Genomic DNA, 22,500 nt, shown 5'->3' with positions numbered 1-22,500 from the left:
AGGCAAGTTATAGAAAAAAAAAGTTTTCACAAAATATTCATAATAAAAAAAGCAAAAAGCATAAATAATGTCGTTAATTGATGCTTGTGACTAACCAAAGAAAACTGTCCTTTTAGAATGTTTCCCACAAGATTTTATTCATGATATGATTTATTTTCTGTATGGATATTCGTAAAAATAGTAATGAAATGCAATTTAAACCTCCATGGAGTACATTGTAGACCTGCCTGTAAGGCACTGATGTCTAATGTAAGGACGCCACTAGGAGCTAAACAAGCAGGTAAAACACCCTTGTTAAACCTCTGATTGCAACAGAGCCAAGGTTAGTGAGGTGCATATCAATTTAAAAAGAACATGCAATCGATGAGGGTTCCCCCGACCCAAACAGAACGTACAAAATGCCGAATGCATTCCAAACGTCATGAGGGAAATAGCAACTAGTGCAAGAACAACCTGCTAATATTTGTAATAATGCTAAGATATCTCTATTATTAGCAATAATTCTAATTATTAGAAATATTATTGCTAGAATTACTAGAATAACTGCAATAATTATAACATCAATATGACTCATGAAAAGCAGTATTCAGAAATCTCAGTCGGTCTCAACTCTACTCTAGGCAACGTCTATTATTTATCAGTGTAAGTCGTTTGCGTAGTTTGAGTGGAGCATTTTACAAACTCGGATGGACGATTTTTTCTTTAGTCTATGAACAGCAAGTAACAGCACTTTTTTACTGGTTTGTATCACCAGTCACTAAGAATGAATATGCTCCAGAAAACATAATATTATTACTACCAAAATACAAGTTATAAAAGAGAGAACGCATATAATAAATTTTTATTGAGCCTGACTATTCACAGGCAACATTCAACCAAAATACAATTTTCAGGGTTAACTACAAATCCAGCAGAATTTGGAAAGCCAAAAATGCGCTCTCTTTCGTAAAAAAAAAGAAAAGAAAAAAAAAACTATTTAAGACAAAACCAGAGTAATAGTGCAGAATAATTCCCGATCATTTACAACAATGTTATGACATAAACATAGATACAAATGATAAAATCCGACTGGCAACTCAGTCTTATTGAAACCACCAACCAGGACAGGCTTATACATTGTATTACAAAGTTCACAAGATCTCATTACTTAAAGTTGTTGAGTGTTACCTTTCTGCATGTGAAACTACACTTTGTCTTATCTTATCTTGGAATATTGTTAGATATTTTGTCAAGACATGCTCACTCAAACATTTACACAAGTTTCGTGCATTTTGTGGTTGGTCATCCTGAAGAGAACCCTAAGTTGGGAATCATAATTTGGTTGTATTTCGATTGCGATATGCCTGGAGTTTGTCATGATTTGATTGTGAAGAGGTTGGGAAGAGTAATGAATGAGGGCATTTTCTTGGTACTTGCACTTTCCTTGCATACCCGGATTTTGATTTTCAATTACCAGTACCTATTTTGAAAAAAAAATAAAACTCAATACATCAACTTTTAACATTCCTTCTTATGCTATAAAATACTATATCACACTGTGGACTTGGATTTAAGGCACTGCCAGCTTTGGTGGGACTCACAATAAGACTAAGTTCATGAGTTTTCACAGCAACACTGATCAAGACTGACATTCTGTTACATTGTTTGATTTGAAGATGGTCTGAATATCTTCAAGTGACCAAGATCAAATCGCGATATAACCACGGCCAAAATATTTTTAGTTTGGATTGATCACAGGTCCTAGGTAATAAACCCCAATCTCCTCGTGTTAATCATTTACCAAAAATTATTAGACATGACAACGTAACAATGTTTCACAAGGTTTTAGTGAGTGACAGTGATAGACCACGAGTATTCCCTGACATAATTAACGTACCCAAAGAGCAATGTAATAATACATGACTATTTCTGAACTGTTCACAACCAGGTTAGTTATAGTCTATCAGTCCGACCCCAAAAATTTGACCGTCGGTACCAAACTGTGGGGTGGGGGGGGGGGGGATGGTTTTAGTTATTTTTGAAAGGTACACATTTGTAGATGACAAAAATGTATGGTAGCAATGTGAGAGTGGTGGCTTTCTATAAGATATCAGCATGTTTAATATGCAATATCAGTCCTTTAAGTAACTTTTATCCATGAATATCTTTGAGAAGGTTTTTGTCAATAACTCCAAAAGTAGAATAGAAATATCGTTACAAATATGGTTTTCATCTAGAGCCAGGAGACAAATAGTTAAGATAAATATTCTCATGTTGTAAAATATAATTTACATGCAAATGAAATTGCGATTATACTTACCCCAACTTAAAATTTGAAAATTGGTCGATTTTAATCAACTTTTATTTTTCCTGAGGGAGAACAAAGATTTTAATATAGATTATTTAACTACTGTTACATCACTCGAGGCCCTTGCTATAAAATGCAATTTTTTTATAAGTTATTGTGCATATGTTGCTAAAGATTTTGTGAAAATATGAATAGCAATCTATCAAATTATAATTTCCTACACACATACTTATTGAAGGACATTTTGAAATAACTTTCGTTTTGATAAGGATAGAACTACAAATAACATATCAATAAAAAGGCAAGAAAATTGGCTTTTACTCAAAAATAAATATTCAAACCTAACTTTAAACATGTTGTCAAGATATGTTTATTTGGAAGTTTGATTAGAATAATTACGCAGTGGCATAACAATCAGAAAACAGTTATGTCCACTTTGGAAACAAATATATGAAAATAAATATGTGTGTATATATATATATATATATATATATATATATATATATATATATATATATATATATATATATATATATATCTTACGAAGTTAGTCTAGTGTAGAGTAAATACTGTAGTTTATTCGGGTATTTTATTTATGTTTTCATATGTGTATTGAAGAGGTGAATAGCCAGCTCTTAAGAATAGTTCCTCTCATGTAGGTATAAGCTGTTTATGTAAATTATGTAAGACTTTCGTCGTTAATTTATTTGTCTTCTTCATTCAATTCAGAATATGTAAATTTACGTTACTTTTAAGAATTAACTTTTTATTCCACCTATTTTGTTACGAAGTCTTAGGTAATTTGTTAAGTGTTATATAACCATACAAGATATGTGTATTGAAGAGGTGAATAGCCAGCTCTTAAGATGAGTTCCTCTCATGTAGGTATAAGCTTGTTGTGTAAATTATGTAAGACTTTCGTCGTTAATTTATTTGTCTTCATTCAATTCAGAATATGTAAATTTATGTTACTTTTAAGAATTAACTTTTTATTCCACCTATTTTGTTACGAAGTCTTACGTAATTTGTTAAGTGTTATATAACCATACGAGATATGAAAAAGGGCTTATGTAAATTTTTTAATTTTTTATGAGGTATTGTGTTTTGTTTTAGATAAAATATGCAACTCATATTGTGCCACGAGCTTTGGAATGTACTAAAAATCCCTAGTGTTAGGTTAATTTTTTCTTTTTTCCTGAGAACGGTGGTTGAGCGGAGCTGTCTGAGAGAGAGAGTTGCCGTGCTATAGGGTTGGTTCTCTGGTTTGATATGTGATAGTTGATAACTCTGACGCATTTAGGCAAACCCCCAAACTTCTAGATCTCGGACCTAGAATATTCTGGAAGTAGGTAAGTTTCATATAAAGGTGACCCCAGGGAAGCATGGATCAAATAGAGAATTCCAGCCTTAAGTCATAGTCATCACCCTCCCTCTCTCTCTCACACGCCTCTCATAGTAGCCCAGTGTATTGTTATATAAGTGTTCAGTGAAATCTCAAATATTTGGTGTGACGGGTTTTTGTAAACTTATTGAGTGTTAATCAAAATTCTATTAAGAGTTTTGTAACTGGTCCTGTAGAAATGTGAAAGGTATCTTTATCTTGATCTGGTTATCTATTTTCATTAAGTATCAAACTTAAATCTTGGTATAAAATTTGATTTCAAGTGAAACAAGTGATTGTGTTATTTTCATAAGTATTATTTCTTTTGTGTTAGTCTAAGGCTTTATTAAGCTTTGATATTTCGAGTCAAGTGATTATATAATTCTCAGAGTGTAACATTTCTTTTGTCTTAGTCAAAGATTTATGCAGATTTAATATTTCGAGTCAAGTGATTATATAATTTTCAGAGTGTAACATTTTGTCTTAATCTAAGTTTTGTTCAGACTTAATTTTTCTAGTGATTTATTTTTGTTTTTATGTAAATTCTTTTAAAGTGTAATTTTTATAGAAAATATATTTATTTTTGTAAAGAGTGTTTTATTCCAATCACCAGTGTTTAATCTAGTACTGGCTCGTAACACATTAAGAATAGTAGGCAAGAGTGTACCCTCAAGCAAGAGAGCTCTAACCCAAGACAGTGGAAGACCATGGTACAGAGGCTATGGCACTACCTAAGACTAGAGAACAATGGTTTGATTTTGGAGTGTCCTTCTCCTAGATGAGCTGTTACCATAGTTAAAGAGTCTCTTCTACCCTTGCCAAGAATAGAATGGCCGCTGAACAATTACAGTACAGTAACCCCTTGGATGAAGAAGAATTGTTTGGTAATCACAGTGTCAGGTGTATGACGACAGGAGAATATGTAAAGAATAGGCCAGACTATTTTGTGTGTTTTCAGGCAAAAGGAAAAGGAACCGTACCCAGATAGGATGATCCAATGAAGTACTGTCTGGCAAGTCAAAAGACCTCATAACTTTCTAGCGGTAGTTTCTTAATGGGTGGCTGGTGCCCTGGCCAACCTACTACTTATAGAATACATGTGTAATCAGGCCCTTTGCACAACCTTAAGCAACTGCATGCTAGCAATTGTAGGACCTAAGATGGAGCTGGAGAACCATCCATCCAGTTCATAGCTAGCTTGCTTTATCTTTTAACTGTTTTTTATACCCCATCCGTGGCCAACAGGGCTTAGAACATCAGGGTGGCTCATTAAACAAAGTCGCCATATAGTAGTTTGATAATTCTCCTGCTGAATTTATTTGTATAGGCAATCCTGATATGGTGACAGTTGATATGATTTTAATTCACCTTTTTTGTGCAAAATAAGTGATGCTGCAGACCACTGATTTTCTCCACTTTGCTGTTGGACATATACATCTTGCATATGAACACCACGAGTGCCTCGTACAGTGCTGGTGCAACCTTCCATTCCTTGCTCAATTGGCTGAATGCTTCTTGTGTCGCAAGGTCTTTCCTAAAAAGTTTCAATGCTGCAAGTTTACCCTTTCTAGCAAAGGTGCTGACCCCCTTTAAAGACATGGGGGGCTAAAAGTCCTTTAGGCTACACATATCAGGACCACATGCAGTTGCCACTTTACTTTAGTTACATCAACATATCTACTACGTGTTCATGCTTTCACAAACAGTGTCGTCTATATTTTGTCACTGAAAGCTACACGCATTAAGGATTTTTCTACATCATTAGCAACAATAATAACTGATGCTATTCGATTCTGAGCTGCATGTTAGGCATGTAGTAAGTTGCAGGTATCTGCTTCTTCATGTGTTGCCTTTAACCTTGGCTGTTTTTCCTATATCTCCATTGTTATCAAAACTGTCTTACACTCGGTTAGACAAACAACTGTTTTTCTTGCAGTACACACCTTGTGCTGGCTGCATATATTCGTGAACTAGAAATTCAACCAGATTTGTTTAGTTTCCTCCATTCACAGACTAACTGACCAGAATCAATATTGATGGACGGACACTTGGTTCAGATGCTCATTTGTGACTTTTATGCTGGTTTCATGATACACATCAATATTAATGTCAATGTGAATACGTTGTGCACCTCCTCTCAAAGCTGAAGAGGGTACAGTATAGTTGATGCCACTTGTCTGAATGTTTTCTGGTCACCTTATGTTATTTCAACTAAAGCCATTTCATCAATAATGAGAGTTGGTGGTTGAAGTATATGTTTTGCTGAAGCTATATTTTTCTCCAATTCATTTGCTAGAGATGACTTTTTCTAATAAGATATGTTGTGAAGATTTTAATTCCCACATGTTACTGCATGTATATGCAGTAACATGTGGGAATCAAAGGTCTTGTGCAAGCTATTTTAAAAGCCACTGCATCCTTTCAGAGACCTGGTTTGGTTCTGGTTCACTAGTCAGTAGATATGCAGACCAGGAATATCCTAGGCAACATGTGAATTTAAACTGAAACAGGTGACACTGCGTCTGGTAAATACAGCCAGGAATTGTCCCATGGTTAATTCCGTATCACAGATCTAAGAGAAGAAGCTACAGTATGTATACAAGCAAAATAATCTGACATCTGTTCTCTCAAATAATCAAGTTCCTGGCTTTGAATCCAATCCCCAAGTTTCGTCTAATGTGCTCTGTGGATAATTTTACATAATCAACACTGGAAAAAACAGTATTCACAGAGATATGCCATCCTTATTACTACAGGCTGAGTAATCAGATCAGTTCCAATAAACTCATATAAATCTTTGTACGCTACACTCTCAATTGTTTGATATATTCCATCGTCATCAGATTCAAATGCTAATCTTAGTACCTTTTTGTCTTGTACACTCCCTGTAGCATGATCTGTGTTAACTTCCCTCAGCAGCCACCATTCATCTGGAGGTAAAAGATATGATTTTGTTATCATTCCTTTTCGTCAACCCTCAGTTTAGCATATTGAACAAGAGGTTCTCTTGTTGTCTCTTTTTATATTCAACCTTTTCATAGAAGATGCAATTTCTTTCATGGAGTTTGTCTTGCAAGTTGTTGAGGATACTCTTTCCTCTTCTTCTTTGTTTGCTTTGTCTCTGTCTGTTATGGCTTAAAGGTCTTTTTTATAATAGGAATCTGCTTCTACATGGTCTGTGATAGTACACAGATGGCGCTTTTCCTTGTAGAGTATCTTCATCCAATTCAAGAATTGGAACATGGTTTGTAATTCTAAGTGCTTTTAACGGTACTTCCCGTGAACGATGATCTTTAGGGCTAATCAAGATTAACATACTGTGTGTAGTAAATGATGCAGTGTGGTGCGCCATTGGTTGTTGACCAACATCAACACTCTCACTGTTTGTCTGCTATTTTCCTTTCGAACGCAATCTAAACCTAGCCTATTAGAGATAGTGTGGTACAGATTAGCTCTTTCAATATTGAGTCATCAAAAGGTTTTGCTGAAGTTTACATTAGAAGAACTCTTCTCATCGGTAGAATTTTAATACTAAAAAAGAAAAATCAAACAAACAAACCCACTTAATGTGCTAAAAAAGTATAGATATCTGCTTGGAGAATAGACATATATTGTCCTGTATGTATATTGGTCATAATGATAGGTTTTACATACACATATAGTAAGTTGATAAAAAAAAAAAAAAAAACGTGGCAAAAGAAACAAAACAAAACAGTTGAAACTGACTAAGTAGAATGAAACACACAACTTTGTTACCTCTAATTCAAGTGACAAATCAGATCTGCAAATACAGGAGATTCCGCGTTAAAGCATACATGCATGTGGTCACTTAGTGCCAAACTGTGATATAATCTGATATGAAAATTAGTGAACTTGTTTATCCTAAGTAATTCACACATACACACACGCATACACACACACAAACAAACACACACACACACACACACACATATATATATATATATATATATATATATATATATATATATATATATATATATATATATATATATATATATATATATATATATATATATATATATATATATATATATATATATATATATATATATATATATATATATATATGGATCCAGGACTCCATATGTCCACCGCACGAAGATCAAAATAGATAGTCAATGGAAAAAAATTTGAATATTTAATGGGTAGGGGTAACAATCAAATTAAAGATTACCTGTTTGATTAGGTAGAGTTTATATTTTCTGGCTTTCCCTAAGAGCCAGTAATATCATCTTCTTGTTGATACCCATTTTATAGATATATTTTCTGTAATAAGAAAACTATCATGAAAAAGAAATTCTATGAAAAAGCTCCCACTGCTCAAAATTTGCATCTGCTGGAATGTTTTCCACTATTTTCACATATTTTATTCTATAACATGCGTAAATTCCTAATATAAGATATGCGTTATGAAGCGATGTCCTATCGCTAAGTAATTTAGCCAAAAATATTGTCGGAAACTACATGGTTGTCCACTGAGATTAATTTTTTTTTTAATTTTTCCCCCAAATACACAAATAGTTAAGGGATAGAGGTAAGTACCGGTGGTTAGTTATCCAGTAAAGGAGTTTTCTGTACCGCATGTAAATGAATGTCTTAAAATCCTACATCTTGGCTTCTAATTAAGATTTTATTTGTAATGATATCTTTAACCTATACCAGAATATGTTAATAGAAAACTACTTAAGGTGTGGCTAAAACGCAGTAAAAAAAACCCACTTAATAAATGAAACATACCAATATTCTACAGAAAGCTACCACTCTCACACTGCTACCATGCAATTTTATCACCTACACACACACACACACACAAACACACACACACATACACACACACACACACACATATATATATATATATATATATATATATATATATACCTTTAAAAAATAATTAAAGCATTTTCCCCCTTTATGGTACCACTGACTCCCTCTGGCTGATAAACTAATTTATCGACAAATAATTCCTGCCAGACAACTCCAGAGTTACTAAGAGCCGTTAACGATACACAAACAGTTGGGGTGACATTAGGCATGCATAGAATTGCAATTTGTCATGAATGTAGCCAGCGAAAGTCACGATTCTACTTGATAAATTTTCTTTGGAGCGTCTTTTATCTTGGCATTTCAAAATACTATTCATTGGTGTTGCTCATTCCAGGCAGTTTCACATATATTTTGAGCATGTTCAAAACTATCATGTTTGGCCTTGCAAAGTTACCTGGCAGTAATAGTTGTTATTTAATTGTTGGTTTGATGTAGGTTGACTAATTTCAATTTAATTGTGAACACATTGCTTAAAACTTATGAAACACTTATGGAATACTTAGGATTTTTATTTTCAGACTGTTTGGTTCTTTCTAGAATTTATTTTGTTTTCATTCTGTGTTGTGAATGACTTTGCTCTGCTAAGGTTTTGTCATACTTTTATTGTTATTTGATTGATTTGATCCTAGTCACTTGTGGGTAGTTGGGGGTATTTTTAGACTGAGTCACCATGATAATTGATAATTTTGATCCTTATTATTGAGCGAAATCTTCAGTATAGTCAGCCTTACCAAAAACTTTGCTGGCACGTCAAGACTATAGCAAGATTATCAAAGACATATTACTTGAATAGACTGCCGACTTTCTTCAAAGTGGAGTTGTGACAATTTATGAATTTAGTCATACCGACTATGATAATTGCTTTAGTCCACTGCAGTCATTGGTGACTATGTTCTTAGAGTTGAGACTTAGCCGTGCAACTATCAATTAACATAATTGAAATTAGGAATCTCGTTGAAGGTATAGAAAAAATTGTAGGGGTACTTGTGTAATTTACTGCCTATTAAACATAAACTTTGGGGAAGGTGAGACCCTATGCATCTGCTCAGCCATATTTGTGTTGTTCGACAAACTAAAGAGTGAGAACCTTGTGTTACCTATCTGCCAAAGGAAGATAAAGAATTGTTTTTAAAAAGTGGTTATTCTGATTACGAATTGCCTGCAATGAATTTGCCAAAATAATTTTACAAACAGTGCTATATTTTCCCAGTGTTTTATGACAGCAATAGGCTCTGAGGTATTGTGCCATACTTTTGTATAACTTAGGACAAGTAATATTCTTCCTAAAGAGAATTGAAAAAATGCTGCTGTCATTATTGATGAAAACGAAAAAACATTACTTACCTACAAATAAAACCGAGTAAAGCTTCGTATTAAATGTCTATAGGCATATTATCAAAAGTTGTAACTTTTTGTAGACAATATTGAAAAAAAATATTCATTGCACTCTATCTTTTGGAAGAGTTACAGTTTCATTAGAAGAATCAGATGCCGTGCAACAACTTTCTATTTACAATGTCTCTCCAAGATAAAACTCATTTATAATCCTAAGTGTGATTTTTTTTTTATGGCAAATTTACTTCTAGGAAGCACATTTAGTCTTCTTCCATTGCAAAAAATCGTTATTGAAAAAGTCTTTTAAGATTTTCGATGATCAATCTGTCTTGAGGGAATGTTTAATTTCTTTGGTTCTACCATGTTTTGAGTATTGTCCTCCTGTCTCATCTTAATTTTTATGACAATAACTTGATATGGATATTATTCTCAGTCACCATCAGTCAGTTAGTTCTTTATGCATGTTACATAATATTTTTTCATAATTCTGTCCGTCCTTTGTGTTCATATTATCCCATAATATATCATATTTAGTAGTAGATATGCAGTTAATTCTAACAACCTTCCCTTCTGAATCATAAGGTTCAATACTACACAATATTGTAAAAGTTTTATACCAACTCTGGTCAGATTGTGGAATGATCTTTCTAGTCGGCAGAGCTTCAAATATTCAAAATGGTTGAAAATGCTTTTCTGTTGAACAGGTTGACATAAGTCTTTCATAGTTTATTTATGGCATACCTATTTTAAAGTTGTTTCTGATCTTAAAATATTTTTTATTTTTAGTTCATTACTTTTCATATACAGTTTATTTGTTACGCTCAGATAATAATAATAATAATAATAATAATAATAATAATAATAATAATAATAATAATAATAATAATAATAATAATAATAATTTCAAAGTCCTGAAGTGTTATACATAGACTTGTTTTCTCGTAAGGAAATTTATAAGTAGTTCTGTCAGAAAATCTAAAACTGAAATAAAACTAGTGGACATTTTCTTTCAAAATAGGCCATAATTTTACGCAATCCTTTCGATTTATGTATATTACTCTCCTCACGGGCGTCAACCTGTTCGTTAAAGCCAGTATTACAAATATAAAGAAAAATGTTACACATACATATAGAAATATCCTTAATGTAGTAATATTACCCAGCCAAATATAACAGAAACTTATTGGCCCTGGTCAACAAATGATGGGTGCTTATCGAGAAATACCTGACCCTGTCAGCTTATAAGTATCTTCTCCATCAATAGAGTAAGGATTATGCTTTGCTCTCTTGGGGAGTGCGAAAAGCATGCCCAAACCATCTCCATCTACTCCTCATCATGATCTCATCAACATATGGCACTCGAGTAATCTCTTTTATAGTTCCATTTCTAATGCTGTCCCGCTATTTAACTCCCAATATCCTTCTGAGGGCTTTGTTCTCACTTCTACTAAATCTATTAGGGATTGATTATGTCATACCTTAACTCATGTCCATAGAGTAACCCTGATCTCACTAAAATGATATATAGTCTGATTTTTATGTGTAATTTCAGGCGATTTAATTTCCAAATTTTACCTTAACTTAGCCATTGTCTGATTTGCTTTTTCAATCTTCCACTAAAATCTAATTCTAAAGACCCTGCATTGGAGATTCTAGTATCTAAATACTTAAATGATTCTACCTCATTAATCCTTTCTCCTTCCAATGACATTTCATCTTCCATTGCATACTCCGTTCTCATTATCTCTGTCTTTTTTCTATTTATCTTCAGCCCAACCTTGCGTGATATTTCATGCATTCTGGTAAGCAAGCATTGCAAATCCTGTGGTGTTCTGCTAACAAGGTCAGCATCATCAGCATACTCTAGGTCTGCCAAATTTATATCACCAATGCATTATAGAATCCATGAGGAGGATAAACAACGTAGATGACAACATAATCCCTTAGAGTACTCTACTATTCACAGGAAATTCATTTGATAAGACTCCATTACCATTAACTTTGCACTTGCTATGCTCATGAACAGACTTAATCAAATTTACATATTTATGACGAATTCCATAATAACACAGGATCTCCACAAAATTGGCCGGTGCACACTATCAAAGGCTTTTTCATAGTCCACAAATGCCTTCAAAAGAGGATTTCTATATTCTACGCATTGCTGTACATATCTCAAAATAAAGATTTGGTCAGTGCAACTTCTACATTTTCTTAATCCTGCTTTTTCATCTCTCAGCTTTTCATCAATCTTTCTCTTCAATCTCTTTAGAATAAGCATACTATAAATTTTAATAACAACTGACGTGTGTTATACCTCTGTAATTATTGCAATCAGTCAGGTTTCCCTCCTTATTTTTTTCTGGCTATTTTCATCAACATTCCTAACTCCCATTCATCAGGTTTTGCGTATTCATGCCACATTCTAAAAACATCTTGTAAGTAATCTGGGAGTCACTTCCTTTTCGGCCAATATCATCTCAGCAGTTATTCCATTGTATCCAGGGGCTTTCTATCTCTTTAGTTTTTTAGGATAACTTCGTCCTCAAACACACTGAATTCATTCATGGGCATATCAAGGTCCTCATCAGCTTCAGGTATATCAATCAAATTATTCCCTGGCTCTTTAGGCTCAACCGAGCCAGTCCCTGCGGTACAGCACTCTGCTACCACCTCACCCACACCCAACCACTCAGCAAACAGATTACCCAATAGTAGGCTATCACTGGAACCCAGCCCAACTTCTCCTTCCCAGCCCAATCTCTTACCCTGCTGCTCTTGCATTAGAAAATTGCAAGAAATCACTATAAACCTCCATTCAGCCCTTCATGGGGCCCCCGGGCTCTCCCCAGACTACACGCGCATCATAGCAAAGCTGATTAAGGACCTGACCCAATACCATGGATCCTTACAGCAATGATAGCTCGGACTCTGAAGTTGACCTACGCACATATGAAACCAGCAAGGGACTTAAAATTATGCAGTGGAACATCGCAGGAGTTAGCAGCAAGTATGCACTCCTGCAATCTCAGACTGCCACCCTCAAGCCAGACGTGGTCCTCTTACAGGAGACATTGCTCAGGGAGAACTCACTCTTCTCCTACAAAGAATACACTATACACGAAACTCCTCGCACGGACACAACACATGGACTACTCACACTAGTAAAAGACACAATACAGTCCACAAAGCTACCGACAATACAGTGCGGAGAAGCTGAACTGCTCAGTGTAGAAATCAGACTGTCCCACACAACACTCACCCTACACAACATATATAAAAGCCCAAGAAAGTCTCTGGAAGCTGAAAACCTTTTTGCTTCCATCTCCGCTTCCAACGCCATCCTAGCAGGTGATCTAAATGCTCACCACCCCTTTTTACACTCTCCAAGTACAAACCACACTGGGAGGCACCTATACTCCCTCCTTCAGGATTTCCCTAACGTTGCCCTTCTGAACAGGCTACCTGCCAGCACCCACATTGCTGGTGGCACCCTAGATTTAATGTTCATACCAAGAGCCCTCCACGACACCGCTTCCTGGATGTTACACCCGTCGCTCGCCAGTGGCCACTTCGCCATCCTCGCCACGGTACCAACCCCCAAACTCCCACCAATCCCACCACCCCCGGCAAGATGGAATCCTGATTTTGCCCAATGGGACATCTTCGAGAGGCACATGACAACATGGGCTCTCAAGCTCGCAGAAAACCCATCTGAGGACCCCACCTTCCTCCTTACGGAGTTTACAAAACAAATCACCCTGGTTGCGGATGCCTCCATGCCCAGGAAAGGCAGGAACCCGCAACACAATCATACGGATGCGTGGTACTACTGCCCGCGCATAAAAGAAATGAACAGACGAATAAACCGGACAAGGAAGCTCTTCAGATGGCACAGGACTGATGAGCTACTCCTTCTACTGAGGGAGCTCATAGCCGAAGCAGTTCAAGTTGCCAATGAAGTAAAAAGGGAAAAATGGCTCCAATGGTGCAGCCAAATTTCACAACAAACATCTCTCAAAGCCATCTGGGCCTGGTTTAACAAGGTCTCAGGATCCAAAAGACACCAGACTAAGCCCACTCATCCTCAACCCCATCAAGAGGCCATGAACATAGCTCAAACCTTTGCAAATCGGACGAAATCAACTAACCTATGCCCAGCTACCCAGGCCAGGCAGGAACAACTTCGGCCCAGAAGAAATGACCTAGTCAGAGCAGCCTGCATTGAACCGTCATGCACTGATGCGCTCTACACTTCGGCCGAACTTGAGGCTGCCCTAGCTAAATGTAGAGACACGGCCCCTGGTGCCGATGGCATTACTTATTCTATGCTAAAGCATCTTGGCGAACCTGCCAAAAATAGCTACTTACACATAATTAACCTAACGCATGCTCAGAACATCAGGCCCGAACCATGGAACAAACAGGACACCAACCCAATACCAAAGCCTAAGGAAATAAATGTCTATCGTCCCATTGCCCTACTCAGCTGCACTGGTAAGGTAGCTGAACGGATGGTTCTCCGGCGGCTTCAGTGGGTGGTGGGCCCTTTGCACGACAGGCTCTATGCCTACACGAGAGGCATTGGAACACAAGAATGTCTAGCTGATGTCATGGCCACAATCAACGGAAGAAGCGCACTAGTTGTTTTCCTTGATCTTGAGAAGGCCTATGATCTAGCTAGCTCTGACGCCATTCTGACATCACTAGTCATCAAAGGCGTCAGAGGCCACCTCCTTGCGTGGACGCAGAAATATAACCAAAACAGGGAAGTTAGAGTTACTTTCCAGGGAGCCACGTTACCATACATACCACTCGAAAATGGCGTTCCACAAGGAGGGATATTAAGCCCCTTCTTATTCAATGTACTCATTGAAAATATATTGAAAGAAGACTACCCGGAGGGCATTCAAATCTTCATCTACGCAGACGATATCTGCGTGTTCTGCCCACACACAGTCAACAACAAACACCGTAAAATGCAAATCGCCTTAGACACCATTGCAGCAAGCTGCCAGGTCTTAGGACTGAAAATAAACCCGAACAAGACCAAAGCCATGGCTGTCAAGCACTCTCAACCACCCCCTCCACTAAACCTACTAGGAACACCTATTGAATGGGTCAACAACTTTATCTACTTAGGTGTTAACCTCAACTTCAGGCTATCACCCACCCCCGAAATAACGCTCCTCAAGCACAAGGCCAACAGCCGACTGAACGCACTCCGACCCATCACGTCACTAAACCAGGGTGCCACACATTCTAAGACTCTTCTACATTCAGGCTGTATGCTCTTTGGTAGAATATGCAGCCCCTGTTCTCACTACCCTCAGCCCTACACAGGAAATGTCCATCGAAGTAATTCAAAATAATGCCATGAGGACCATTCTCGGTGCCCCGATTTGGACCAGGCTCTCACTGCTTCGAGCCGAAACCCATCTCCTGCCACTTACAGATAGGATAAACTCACGGAACAGCTCTATAATCTTCAAAACTTTCAAGACCAACCGGAACTGCCCACTCCATAACAAACTTCAAGGCTTAATCTCTCTTTCGGAAGATTTGGCCCCTCCTCACACCTATGCTGGCCATCTTATCACAGCCCTAAGATCCAACGGCTCTCAGACAATGCTATCTACACTCAAAAAAGACACCGTACACCCGGACTTTTCGGAAAAACCCCCCTGGATTCCCAGCCCAATCAAGTACTATTACACCACCCTCCCGTTCTCCAAGGCGCTATGCCCCCCAGCACAGGCCTTTAGAGCAGCCCTTGATACGATCACCCTCACGCTCGCTGACAATGTGTATTATACTGACGGCTCTGTAGACAGGGATGTTCCTGCGGCAGCTGCAGCAGTCTACTCCCCACATTTCTCGGCCTGCTGGAGGATCTCCAACAATGCCTTCACACTCCAAACTGAATTAGTGGCCATACTCAAAGCCCTCACACACTCACTCACCAGTGAAGGTAACACCACGATACATACTGACTCCAGAGGAGCCATGGCAGCAATCAGGAGCCATGGCAGCAATCAGGAGCCAAGATATCCGAGAAAACACACTCATCATCTCCTCTATCAGACAGATAGCCCACACACATGCTCTCCCGAACCGACAGGTCACACTAAATTGGATCCCCAGTCATATAGGTATACTCGGTAATGAAGAAGCCGATTGATTAGCAAAGCAGGCCCTCCAAGTCACCACTATCAGCATAACCCTCAACCCATCGCATGAACAGTTCAAATCAGCAATGAATGCTTACTGTCAAACACAACTACATAGCTCCATCAGACAAGCCCTATTTGCCTCGTCAAAATCAGCAAAATGGTATATCAACACTACCAACCTGGCACCACATGATCTACCAAAGAACACGCCCCGCAAACTAGCAGTAATCTACCACAGACTAAGGTTAGGGTACCCCTGCTCATAGGAAATCATCAACCATGAGGGTAGGCAATGCAAGTACTGCGAAGCTGTTCCGGCACTCCCACTAGATTATTACCTCTGCCACTGCCCAGAAACCACAAATCTGAGACAAAACCTCGGCCAAGGAGTGCCGCATACTACAGAACAGGTGACTGCCCACATTCTCAAAAACATAGAGACGCTTGGAGGTTTTCAGCGATCTTACCCCCCACCTACGTAAGAAGACAGTCTCTCCCAGCCTATGCAGAGATCAACTCTCAACCACCCCTAGCCCTCTTCTCCTTGGTTAAGGCTTTCCCCCGCCCTTTTTTGCCCTCTAACGCAAATCACTCCGCTCCTCTCCCAGCCCCTCTAACTCACTGGGACCGAACTCTATAACCTTTCACCCTTAAAACTTCATCTCAACTCTTTGGCCCTCAACAGGACATAAACACTGGGTCTCTTGACCCTGCCTGCTTAAAGCAGGCATTCATATAAGAAAAATCTTTTCGACGCTGTCCCTGTCATGCCAGAGGCATACCCAGTGACACCAGGCAAGCAGTAATAAGTACTTATGCTTAAAATTTCTTCTTTCCCCTCTCACTGAGAACCCTTCCCTCCTCTCCCAGTCTCTCTAACTCACTGGGACTAAACTCTTTAATCTTTCACCCTTGAGCTTAATCTCATCACTTTGGCCCTAAACAGGCCTAAACACTTGGTCTCTTGACCCTGCCTGCCTAAAGCAGGCATTTCTATAAGTAAAGTCCTTTGACACCGCCCCTGGCCTGCCAGGGGCTTAATCAGTGCTGGCCCTTGGGCTGAGCAAGCTCGCAACATGTTGCGAAATCTAAATTGACCTTTGCAAGCAGCAATAAGTATTTACACTTAAAACTGCTTCTTTCTTCTCCCACTGGAAATCCTCCTTTCCTCTCCCAGACTCTCCTACTCACTGGGACTCTCTGCTACACAGCCTTTCCCCTACCACTATAAAACCTCTCTTCTCGGCCCTAACTAGGGAAAAAACAAAAATATATACTTCCAGGCCCTGCTGATCTGCAACCACCACACCTACCCGCCGGGGAAACCACCTAGGGGCTAGACACACCGTCAAAAAGCCCCTGTCCGGAGAGAAGCTCCGGGCAATCTAAAGAAGTGTCTGTCTTCATTGTAATGATAAACAGTGGCAGAAGTTGAAATTTTTTTTTCAAATTCATTGATAGCATTTTTTCATCCACTATTAAAACCAACAATGATGTGCTGGAGAAAATAAATAGGGCTTTCTTTCATTTGGCAGACTGAGTACCAGGGGTTTCCAGAACAAACATGTAAAAATAACCACAAAAATCCAGGTTATAAAGCAGTAGGTATTTATAATCTCCTCTTATAATGCAGAGGCCTGGTGTCGATATCGACTCCATTTCAAGCAACTTGAACATTTTCATATTACATGTTTGTAGATAATATTGGGCTTCACTTGAAACGATTGTATTTAACACAGATATTTTATAATGAAAGAGGTGTACATACGTAGAAGCCGTGGTCACTATACGCCAACTGCACTGACGGGGTCATGTGATCCGTATGACCAAATATCGACTCCCAAAACAAGCTTCATATGGACAATTAATAAAAAAAGTCCGCTAAAGACATGGGGTCCCCAAAAAGAGATTCAAAGACCAAGCCAAGTCAACCTTAAAGAAACAAAAAATTTTACTAACCCACCTGCAGACTCTTGCTAGCTACTAGGTGGTATGTAGAATGGGTATTTACAATGGGGTCACTGCCGTGGAGCAGTCACGTTGCTCATACCACATTAAAATGGTAGCAGAGGCATACCAGACAAGAAATTCCCATGGCCCCAAATCCTCATCTGTTTTGTTCAACATATGGCAAGGTATGCAAGTTCAGGATTGGCCTGGTGAGTCATAGCAATGTATACAGACTGTGGAGGAATAACACTACATTTGAGAACTTTTCCCTTCTTTATTAATCATTTACTAAGGAACATTAAATTTTGTCATTGGTCACGATGAACTGTTATTATTATTATATATATATATATAAATATATATATATATATATATATATATATATATATATATATATATATATACACACATATATATATATATATATATATATATATATATATATATATATATATATATATATATATATATATATACATATATATATATATATATATATATATATATATATATATATATATATATATATATATATATGTGTGTGTGTGTGTGTGTATGTACGTATGTATGTATGTATGTATGTATGTATTTATGTATACATATATGTATTCTTAGGTATAATTTGTAAGTCCTCGAACAAAATTAATTAGCGAACATCAAAACGCAATATAGCTTGACAACTGCGCTGACAGGGTAAATTAATCAACTTTCCTCTATGTGATTCGATTAAATTACTCTGCCATTCATTCTGCCGTTTGCACTCTATCACTAACACTGTCGTTCATGGTGTCAATTACTCCATTATTCGTTCCATGTGAGGATACAATGAGCTTTAGAGCATAGCAGATGACTTTTTGCTACTGAAGTGTTGTGGCAAGATGAATGAACCTGCGAGGATGCGAAGGGTTTTGTTGAGTAAAATAATGATAATGGAGAGTTCGCTTCATTTACAAATCCCGTTTTCTACATCACAATGAAGGAAATTGTTCTTCCCTAACTACCTTCCCTTTCTTCCTCATGCCATCGTGTTATAACATTCCAAAGCATCCTATTTTGCATTTCAAGGAATTTGAGTTTTTGTTTTTGGCAATATTTATCAAAGTAATTAATAGATCGGTGTGTCAATTTGCAACAGTGTTTCTAACACTCCATAATTTTTGGTAATAAAATAGATTTAAAGATTTCATTTTTTCAGTCACTTTACTCGTGAATTTTATGGGTTAACCAGCAAACTGATTAATGATTTCAGGCATACGAGCTTGGGTACTACTGAACTTGTCCTGAACATCTGAATAACTTACTAATCCCAATTTTCTTCGACCCTCCATACATCTCCTTACACTTCCTTTCTTTTACGTCATTACATCTTGTAAGTTACTTTCTTCATGAATGTTATTAGTTTTGTTTGTTTGCATATTTTTATGAAAAAATATTTATTTCTTATTCTAAATTCACTGTTCTACCGATATAGTAAAAATAATGGGTTGAAATCACAGTGTTTATAACCATTTGAGACATTGTTCTCGATATCATAGACGTATATCAATAAATCATCTTTATCTCTCTTTTAACACCCCCCCCCCTCTCTCTCTCTCTCTCTCTCTCTCTCTCTCTCTCTCTCTCTCTCTCTCTCTCTCTCTCTCTCTCTCAACGTAAAATACTTTTGTACTGAATAATATTGATAAAAGTGATCGATATAACAATAGGAAAGTCAAACAAATGATAAAAGTGATCGATATAACAATAGGAAAGTCAAACAAATGGGGGGGGGGGCGCATACGTCATTGATAATTGGATCAACAGCTTCATACACATTGTCAGAGGACCAATACTCATCTTCGAATTTTCTTGAACGTCTTATTGCTCCTACCCAAACATCTCTTGTAGTACGGAACTGTGCTTCTTCAAATCTGGCATTTAGGTCTGCCTTGGTAAATCTCTGTAGCGAGGAGTGAATGAATGCATCTTTTCATATACTCCCGAATATGTTCAATAGCGTTGAGCTCAGGGTGTGCAAGGGGCAGCCGACCAACTTCATAACCGCATTCACGTTTCATTTTTTCCACTTTGTACTGTGGTTCGGGGCGATTCTGCTTGCACAAAAGCAGTTGTTCTTGTCAAGTTGCATATCATGGTATGGCATTTGGTAAGACTCCAACCACTTTAGAAGATCTGGTTTTTATTGGTAGCTTAGTGGCGGTGGAGCAGCGCTGGTCAAGGTTAAAGGTTTCTGGTTTCAGTTCCAGTTTCATCATATTAGATGTTCACCAGAAGGTCAACCGGGCAAGCCCAACTCATCACTGTTCTGCACAACCGCAGCAGTGGCCTTACCAGTAAACAGCTTAAACTCACGGTCCCGGGCAGTCATGTATCTGCTGCCATGCTAATGCCAGGAGAACACGTTACCACTGTACTATCCAGGAGCAATTCTAATAACCAAGACAGATGGCTCAACTAGCGCTGGTGTAATGGGTTCAAATGAACCCCCATTTCAGAGGACTCCCCCGCTAGTGTGAAATGACTCCCCTGTCAAGTGAACCTAGTTTGAAAGTAATCAACCGTCGAATATTCCTTGAGTTGATTGAACTGATGTTCTTCAATGAAATGAAGAAAGTGAAAGCGTTTTTGGTGTCAAATACGTACACAGAACATTTAGGAAACAAGGCAAAAACAAATTTTAGGAGAAAGAGTCTGTCTTTCGTCGTCCGGGACAACTGCAGCATCTCTGGTGGACGCCTAAAATTTAAAAAGAAATCAGATCCATCCTGAAAAATTAAGAAAAATTTCAAGAACAGCAAACCGCTTCCAGCTAACGATGGAAACTCTTGCTCGATGGCATATGCCATCACCCGAAAAGAGGCCTTATACGCCGTCATCAGAAGCTCAATGCACGATCATGGTACTACCATCACTGAAAAGACCTGGTATGTTTCAATGGGTTAGGATAAAGTTTTGGGGGACTACAACGGAGATGTTATTATTATTATTATTATTATTATTATTATTATTATTATTATTACCTGCTAAGCTACAACCCTAATTGGAAAAGCAAGATGCTATAAGGCCAAGGGCTCCAACAGGGAAAATAGCCCAATAAGGGAAGGAAATGAAGAAATAATAAAACATTTAAGAACAGTAAAAACCTTAAAATAAATCGTTCATATACAAACTATATAAAACTTTTAAAAACGAGGAGGAGAAATAAGAAGAATAGTGTGCCCGAGTGTACCCTCAGGCAAGAGAACTCTACCTCAAGACTGTGGAAAACCATGGTTCAGAGGCTACGGCACTACCCAAGACTAGAGAACAATGGTTTGATTTTGGAGTGTCCTCTTAGAAGAGGTGCTTACCATAGTTGAAGAGTCTCTTCTACCCTTAACGAGAGGAAAGTACCTTCTGAACAATTGCAGTAAAGTAGTTAGACCCTTGAGCGAAGAATAACTGGTTGGTAATCTGCGTTGTCAGGTGTATGGGGACAGAGGAGAATATGTAAAGAATAGGCCAGACTATTCGGTGTATGTGTAGGCAAAGGGAAAATGACCCTTAACCAGAGAGAAGGATCTAATGCAATACCATCGGGCTAGTCAAAGGACTCTAGCAGTAGTACCTCAACAGGTGGCTGGGGCTCTGCTCAAGCTAATTTTTGATGTGAAGTCAGGGTTATCAGGTTGTGCCATAAGTGGCAATTTTTGCCATAAATTTTGCTTTTCCTGAGAAATATCATACCATGGAAATGCCATAACCGATAAGATGATTGCCCTTTTCCCATATGTACTTGTGCCGAGGTTATTGCTCATTTTGAATCATTTCATGCTTATGAAAGTTATAGTAATCATACGTTCAACTTGAGCTAGAAAATTACCAAATATCCTAAAGGTTTCTTTAAATTCTATTAATTTAACAATGCTTTAATACCTATGGTGATACTGCATTTGTGCAATACTGTGATACGACCATACGGCCCAGTTGATACAGGTATAAAATGTACAAATTTGCGCCAGGCATCAACATCAGCCTTTCTGATGCAGCCTGAATTAATGTTTAACACTTGAATGCATGAGGGTAAACACGTGATTTGTGACCTCAGTGTAAATTATAGCCTAGGCCCTACACAGACACCAGAATAAGGCAAAACACATATAAAGACAATTTTTTTTTTTTTTTTTTTTTTTTTTTGTACCCAGTACTAGCCTATTAGGACAAATCTTGTCAAGACAGCTACCGTAAATAATACCACGTCACAAATAAAATCTGGAACAGAGCACTGAATTCACGAGATCCTAGGGACCATGAATTTGTTTTATGTTAGGGTACACATTGATACCTGATCATAGGCAAAAATACATGATGAATTTTATATATAAATGCCTATGTTGTTCTTGGATATCTTTTTTAATCATGGAGCTTTGCTTAGTGATGGATTTATGTATTTGTTTATTTAGGTAACATTAAATTCGAAATTATTTTTTTTCTTTAATATCCGAGTCTCAAAATTTTGTTTGTCCGGCATAGTTTCTTGAAAACCA

General features: G+C 37.6%; 1 protein-coding gene across 2 annotated transcripts in view; it reads left to right on the top strand.

The window, feature by feature from the left end:
- Positions 1-22,500, top strand: part of LOC137645738 (muscle calcium channel subunit alpha-1-like) — a 1,524,573-nt gene that overhangs the window by 159,430 nt on the left and 1,342,643 nt on the right. The window lies entirely within an intron of this gene.

Source organism: Palaemon carinicauda, chromosome 8 (assembly GCF_036898095.1).
Source record: "Palaemon carinicauda isolate YSFRI2023 chromosome 8, ASM3689809v2, whole genome shotgun sequence".
NCBI lineage: Eukaryota > Metazoa > Arthropoda > Malacostraca > Decapoda > Palaemonidae > Palaemon > Palaemon carinicauda.
Note: the sequence above shows the minus strand (reverse complement) of the source record. Positions and strands in the feature narration are given on the sequence as shown.